An 8554-nucleotide genomic window follows, 5' to 3' on the forward strand; every position below is an offset into this window, starting at 1 on the left:
TTGGTTGCTAAGAGTCGTCCAGTATCTCCAGGATTGCCTTTCGTATCCTCGATGTGGTAAATGGTATCCAAAACATTTTCACCATTACGCAGATGGTTTTGTCTAAAGTGTTACGAGATATATCAATTAGTCAGTTATTTATACATGCAATCAGTATGCACTTACATATTTGGTGTGTCGAATTTAATTTCTTTGTCTTCCCAAAGTAAGTTTTCTGTTAAAACGTCCATGGTGTAAATAAAAAATATAATTTCCGTTACTCTTCTACTTGTGTATGTTTTGGTTTTATTTCGAGCTTTTTGGAGTGCCGTTACTAGGATACCAGTATAACAGATTTGTTGTTCAAGAGTGTCGGTAGAAACTAACTGTTGCTCTGTTTTGTTGAAGTACAAAAACAAACTTACATGTCGCTAGTTTAGAGTGAAAAGTTGCTAAGTCCACTTTTTCTGAAATCCCACATTTTGATATAGGAGGCAAGATAAATAAAATATTGGTTGTCTCCAAATGGATTAAGGTACTTGTTATATATCTACCCATTTATATTCAATTAAAGGTAAATTTGCTAAGCACAAAAGAGGCACACCAAGTCGATAAGACCAAAACAATATGAAATCTATTAATCAACATCGACTCCTTCTCATTACCGTTAAAGCCAAAGATAATTTAAGCTTCTCTAATGAATGCTAAAATTGTCCTATTAGATGATTTCCTTGTACCTAAGATATTGGCTGTCGACAAATCAAACCACATTAGTTTTGCTTGGCTAACGCTGGGCAGTCAGTGAGGATGTGTTTCGATCAGGGACCGAACTAACTGTTAAATGTCAAGAGTTTTTTAATCATTGAAAAATTGTTACTTTTTAACCGACTTCACAAAAAAGGAAGGCTATCAATTCGTCGGAATATTTTTTTTTATGTCTGTAACCGCATAACTTTGGACAACGTTAACCGATTTCTATAATTCTTTTTTCTTGTTTTCTTTTTTTTTAAAGTAAAGGTATTACCTTACAGGTGGTCCCATACTAATTTCGTTTAAATCCGATCATTATATCATAAAGAAATTAATGATAATCTTAAATTTGTATATGACAATTGAAGTCGTATTCTTCTTTGCTTAAAAGTTACTTTTTTAACCGACTTCAAAAAAAGTAGAAGGTTATCAATTCGTCGGTTTCAGGTGTACGTGGCGTATGAGCAACTTTATTTCCTGCTTGTTTTTCATACAAAAAATCTTTGCGTATTTTCATTTGACCACTATTATTTCTTTATTTATCCATCGATTTTTTTCAGTAGTAACTTGATTTTTTTTGCAACAGAACAGGTTTAAGCACAGATGCTAAAATTTGGTACAGAACCCGTTATTTTTTCAATTTTTCTTCAGTTTAACTTTGATTTTTTTAATTTTTCCATTAAAAAATAAAAAAAAAACTGGAATGATTAATTAATTTGTCAAAAACTATAAGTCCTATCGGAAAGTGATGTATATGTGGTTTATGGAGAATTTTATTAGCCTTATTTCATATTAAGATTGTTAAATTGGTTCGTAAGATATGCGTGATTAAGTTGAACCAATTTTTGTTTTAAGCTGAATAACGGTAAATTGAAAATATCTCGAAAATTTATAAATAGAATAAAAAATTAACTAGATTTTCGGAATCAGCGAGCAATTCTATATAAAAATTGGATAGTGGCATCTATTGAACATTTTTGCTGTAACTCAGTGTTTTTAACCCTTACATATATTGGAGACTGCGTTTTTATGATAAATTCAACTCATTTATGATCTAAAAGATTAAATCTGAAAATAACGTTTATAATATCGAGCCCTAACCGCCAAAATAACGTAAGCGACATTTTTTTCAAAATTTTCTTTTTGATGCAGAAATATTCCTAGAGCATCTAGATACATTTCTGCATCATAAAAAAATTTTGAAAAAATGTCGCTTACGTTATTTTGGCGGTTAGGGCTCGATGTGATCCGGAAAATGGTTAAATTTGTTCGGAAATATAGAAATAAATTTTTAGGGGTTAAATTATGATTTTTTTATAAAGTTCATAGCCGTTAGGGTTACTGGTTTCGATGTCAAGAGATTGCTAGCACCTCGGCTTGAAAAATTACGAACCATTGCAATAGCAAGTTTAGGGCCGGGCCATAGATACCCACATCTGTTTTTTTCTTTCAAGCTTGACTTGCCTATTCAATAAAAACCAATAATTTAGCAAATTTCTTTTAGAATAGAATCAGAAACAACGCATCTTCATAGCCTCCGGGATTTCTCCAAAAAATCTGTCTGATGATAGTTGTTATCAATGGATGCTATGACCGAGAGGTTGGCTTTTCACATTTGTAGTTAATTTAAACTGTAAACCACAGTTCTTTGGAAAGCTTTTGCCCACCAAACTACAGAGGTATAAGCTAAAATCAGACGGACAATTACGTGGTATGGTCGGCTGAAAAGTTTTTTAGAGATCCACATGTCAACGTTTTGTCTATGTGACAGTTGCAACTCTACCACATATCAAGGCTGATACCAATATATTTGACCTCGTCAGAGTAGTCACTTGAGCACAGTCTGTGCAAGAGTGACTGATTTGATTTATAACTTTTTGTGAATAGTACAAGAATAGCTTCCTGGCCCTCACTGCGACACCTAGAGCTGCGTTCATAACGTCTGAGAATACTGCAGACTTTTTAACGACATCATAAACACATTCAAGTAAGAGGTTGTCTGTTTATCACGAGAAATTTAAGAAAGGGAGAAAATCCAAGGTTTCGCCTAAGGATGACCTAATTTGAGGAAAAATTGTACCGAAAGACAAGCAAATGCATATAAAAATTTAAAATATGCTTTCACATAAATACCATATACGAGTGTTGGCGACACCCAACTAGTTTTCTGACTTGGTAGATATTAAGTGCCCAGCAAGGACTACAATAAAACTTGTGATATAAGATTTGTCGTTTTCTTGTTTTTGCAAGGCAATTTCGATACTTTTTTGGCCAAATGTAGTGGTCGAGGATCGGCATAAATCGTTAAGCCAGATAAGAAGTTTTATTCAAATGACTTCTTAATCAGCAATAACATGTTTAACTTAGTTTTGAATTTGTTCTTTGGGAAGTTAAAAAGGTTGCCATATCTTTTCCTGATTTCAGAGTGGTTTTCTACTTGTTCTTTCTAATCTCCAAAACTCTTCTCGGAAGGCGTGTGGTCCTATTGCAAAGAAGAGCTCGGCACCTATGACGTCCTGGAAAGCATGTCTGCCTCTTTGGTAAGTTCAAGGTCTTTGCGGCCAGGAACTCTGAGAAGAAATATCCTGTTGTTTGCCGCTAAGGCGTTTTGGTCTCTCTACTCACTCGCGAACCGCGTATTTCTTGATATTTTTATCATTCCAGCTGCCCCTATCACTAGATATATTTTGATGCCATTGAGTAAGATTTAGGTCAGGGGTAGGTGAGTATGATTGTTAAAAGTAAAATTATTGTAGCTGTGGTAAAAAAAGCACCTAGCTGGCTTTTACACATAAACCCGCGATGCTCTCTACCTGATTGTCTGTGAAAATGTAGATGTATCCGGGAAACGTATAGCACTTTTCTAGTTATGTGACCCAATAAATAGTCATTAGCTTGGTCTTAGATACACAATTTTATTTATGTATGCGAAAAAAAGTTGCGTTACCTTTAACCCACGCTTCCATTTTGGAACTCCCTGCCCTATACACGTCTGATTTGGACTCATTCCTATCGGGAGGACGAGTAGTAAATTTCATTTTGGCAGAGTAACCTGGAGCCAGGGGCGCACCTAGGAATATATTTTAGGGGGGTTTTTATATTTCTGAAGATATATCACCGGAAAATACAGAAAATTTGCTTCAGATAATACCCTCTTTAAAATACATTTATGCAAGTTTTATGCACAATATGTAATAAATAAATAAACGTTTTAAAATTCATAAACTGCACTTTATTTACAGATTAACAGAACTCAAACGCTTTTAACCGACTTCAAAAAAAGGGAGGTTATCATCTCGCCGGAATACATAACTTTGGACCACGTGAACCGTTTTCAATAATCCTTTTTTTAATAGAAAGATAGTACCTCAAGGTTCGTCCCGTAATTTGTTTTAGAGATCCGATGATTGGATCATAAAGAAATTAACGGTACCCCTAAATTTGAATATGGGAATTGAAGTCGGTTGTGTTCTTTCTTTAAAAACTACTTGCTTAATAAAAAGTTCTATAAACTCAAGATGCGCTCAACTTTCAAAAGTACCTAATAAAAAATTTTAAAAAGAATCAGTAAAAATAAATTTATTGATTCCATGAATTTTTGCACTTCTATTTCTGGTTTTCGATAGAGATGGTGATTTTTCACGATTGCTAAATTTTTTTAATATTTCAAATACCGAAAAAATTAACTGAACTCTCAAGAAAAACGAAAAATTCATATAAAACGACGGACGAGAAATGGAAAAGAAATTTTCTTCTACCAAAATTTCTTAAATCAGTTTGCAGCTCTCAAGAAAAAAAAATGCTCGTATATTTATTCCCTCGAGAAAATTTACAGCAAAAGCAAAGCGCTTTTTCAAGCAACAGAAATTATCTATACTAATTATATAAAGAGAAGTCCCATTTTTTTGTAACAGGTAATCTCGCGAACGGCTGGTCCGATTTTCATGAAATTTTGTATACAAATAGCTTTCAGTAACCACCATGTTTTAGGCTGAAAAAATTTTACTTTTTTTAGGGTAGGTGGACCAGGGACCGGTCTATTCGAAACAATCTTATTATGATCCGATTTGCTTAAAATTTAGTACGTAAGTAGCTTTCTAGCATATATTAGCATATATGACCCATTTTTTCAGGGAAGTGGTCCATGGACCGATCTATTCAAAAAAATCGAATTTACGGTCCGATTTGCTTAAAATTCAGTGCACAGGTAGCTTTTTAGCATGTATTAGCATATATGATCAATTTTTTCCGAGAAGTGGACCAGGTACCGATCTATTCCAGAAAATCGCATTTATGGTCCGATTTGCTTAAAATTCGGTACGTAAGTAGTGTTTTAGCATATATTAGGACATATGATTCATTTTGTCCGAGAAGTGGACCAGGGACTGATCTGTTCGAAGAAATCGTATTTATGGTCTGATTTGCTTAAAATTCGGTATGTAGGTAGCTTTTTGCCTGGATAAGCTTATAGATTCCTGTTTTCCAATTTTCATGCAATTTCGAATATAAATAGCTTTAAGTAATGACCATATCAAGGGGCGAATTCGTCGCTAGGCAAGATTTTTTTGCGCCAATCAGAAACAACGGATACTGTCAAAATATAACTATAATATAGAATATATCTCAACTTATTTATATTTAGAAAGCCGTTTGTTAGTTTTCGCAAGGCTCGAGAGCGGCTGAACCGATTTTTTTTGAAACTGCCACCTGCCGCACGTGCCCCAAGGATGGTTTTAGGCTGAAAAAAATCGATATGTAAAGGGGGCGTGGCACTTCCCATACAAACCGAATTTCTCATGCTACATATCTCTGAAAGTGTGCATGGTAGAGTTTTGGAGATATACGAAATCAATCGCATACCCTTGGATAAACATTTTAGCTATTGTAAAAAGGGGTGTGACATCTCCCATACAAACCGAATTTTTCATACTGCTTATCTCTGGAAATTTTTTGGTAGAGCTCTAGAGTTTTGTATAAATAAATCGCATACTCTTGGAGAAAAATTGGAACTATCGGAAAAGGGGGCGTGGCATCTTCCATACAAACCGAATTTTTCATACTGCCTATTTTGGAAGTGTTCATGGTAGAGTTCTGGAACTTGGTATGGAGATATACGAAATCAATCGCATACTCATTAAGAAAGAGGGCATCTCTTGGAAAGGGGGGCCTGACACCTCTCATATCAATCGAATTTTTATACTGCATATCTCTGAAAGTGTTCATGGTACAGTACTGGAACTTCGTATGGAGATATGTATATAGTTGAAATCAAGCCCATACTCATGGAGAAAATTTGGGCTATTTGAAAAGGGGTGTGAGGCCTACAAACGTACCGACCTTTAGCTATCTCTGAATGACTTTTTTTTATTCTTCTGTAGGTGTGTTTGTGAGTGATCTTCTCATAAATGCTTGTACGGATTTTAACGAAACTTTTTGTGTATTTGAGTGGGTCTCTGGATGGTTTGGTTTCACAATTTAATCCGACAGTTGGCGCTGTAGTTGAGTTATTACTAAACATTTTATTTATGATACGATTTGGCTAATGTTTTAAATATGTATGCAATACTATTGCAAAAACGTGCTCCCAAGTGGTGCTGAAGTCGAGCTATTACTAAAAATAGCCAAGTAAGAAAAGGGGCCGTGAAGGTCAGATTAAATCGACCTGTTGCACCATTGAGTATATCGAACGCTCCTGCGTTGCAATTGGCCCAATGGATGTGATTCTCCAATATTATTATACGTTCAAACTTTTAAGGTATTTCGTCTAAAATAAGTATATGTATATTGCATTTCTGTAGAACAATGATTCGCACTCATTTTGAAATTGCCACCTACTATACTGTAAAGCTTCTAGGACATTCACTATAGAAGCGGATTATTGTTGCCGCCAGGGAGTGAAGAGGAAAAAATTTATTTCGCTTTGCGAATAACCGTGCTATGAAATTCCGCACAAGTGGAGAATTTCAAGAACTTCTTCACGGATATAACACTTTCCTTAGGTTATTTAAAGCGGCAAATGACCACCAAACCTTAATCTTAGCAGACAAATGTGCCAATGAAAATCGTAAACGTGAATTGTTGGTGAAAATGTTGGACCAAAAAGTTTCAATAAAATATATAAAAATTTTGGGCGGGACGAAGTTCGCCGGGTCTGCTAGTATTAAATATTTCTTATAATTTCCTTAAGAGCTGGATTCTTAGCTTTAAGATACAGATTGTATTTGAGGTTATTTGCTTTAGGGGGGGTTTGAACCCCAAAACGCACCCCTTGTGTGCGCTAATGCCTGGAGCACAATAATCTATTTCAGTGGGCAATGCAACGAGTTGGGTCATAATCAGCGTTGCCATTTTAGCCGTTTTCCGGCTAGATTTAGCCGGTTTTGATAGCAACTAGCCGGAGAAAATTCGATCTAGCCGGCAGCCGATTTGTTAGCCGGTTTGTAAAAAAAAGTTAGCCGTTTTTAGCCGATTTTACTAGTTGCCTAATTTTCAGGTGCAAAAAGTAAACAAGTTGTTCGAAAGCAATAATGCAGACCCAATGAAGATTTTTAATGAACTCAATGTTTTACTTTCGCATCTATGCTCCCTAGTGGTTATTAGCGCGGACACATTTGATCCTATATGCTCCCCGTTGGAACCATACCTTGCTCCATTTCCTCAGTTTTATCACAGTTTTGAAGAGTATTTAAAAACAAAAGTAAGCACAAACGCTTTTGACCACGAAGCCGAGAAAATAATTCGAGAAAATGGTCGCTATTTTATTATCACTTTAATAAAGGAATTACGCCAACGCCTCCCTACAAATATCGCCACACTAAAAAAAATTGACTTTTTTCGGTTGGAAATGCATTAAGAGTAATTAAACCAAAAGTATTTGTTCAACTACAGCAACAAAAACACAAATATAATGCCGACGAAATAACATCCATAGAGATGCAATGGCGACGGTTAACGTTACATACCTGGAGTAATTTAGACTCAACTGTAAAATTTTGGGCCGAAGTTTATCAATTTCGAAATGCCCTAGGAGAAAACCCTTTTGCTGACCTTTGCAACCTAGTTTTTAGTTTTCTTGTTTTGCCTATAAGTAATGCAGAAGTAGAGCGAATATTTAGTTCAATGAATATAATAAAAACTAAGCAAAGAAATCCAATGTGCGTTAAAACGTTAAACGCTATTTTATATATAAGATACGGTTTAAAACGTGAAGAAAAATGCTGCCATAATTTTACTGTAGATGACGATCTCTTAAAATTAATGAATTCAGGTGATATATACAATAGTGATTCATTTGATGATGAGGAATATACACTCGATATAAATTAATGGTGTTAACTAGTCTTTCGTTTCTTGCGATTTATTTAAATAAAGCATGTGGATTTTCACTAAAACATTTTAGCCGTTTTTTGCCAGAGTCTATGTGAAATTTCACTAAAACATTTTAGCCGTTTTTAGCCGCTTTTTTTTGCCAATCTAGCCGGTCGGCCAAAAAGTTCTGGCAACACTGGTCATAATTAGCCTATTACCTAAACTGAAAAGCACAAAGCTTGGCTATTTGTGGTTCCACAGTAATGATAAGTCTAAAATATAATCAACTAAGGCATTAAATGTTTCCCATCAAAGAAAACGTTGGCCAATGCTCATCTTACCAGTATATGGACGACGCTGTAGGCAGCACAAAAAACACTTTTATGCATTCAACATTAATACGAATTTCTCTGTACATACTTTTAGGTGAGATGCCCTACACTTGTGAGATTTGTGCGCGCACTTTCACCTTTCAGCAATCTTATCACAAACACCTGCTATATCACAGTAATGAAAA

Source organism: Rhagoletis pomonella, unplaced genomic scaffold, assembly GCF_013731165.1.
Source record: "Rhagoletis pomonella isolate Grant_MI unplaced genomic scaffold, Rhpom_1.0 Rhpom_scaffold_00001, whole genome shotgun sequence".
In the NCBI taxonomy this organism is placed as follows: Eukaryota; Metazoa; Arthropoda; class Insecta; order Diptera; family Tephritidae; genus Rhagoletis; species Rhagoletis pomonella.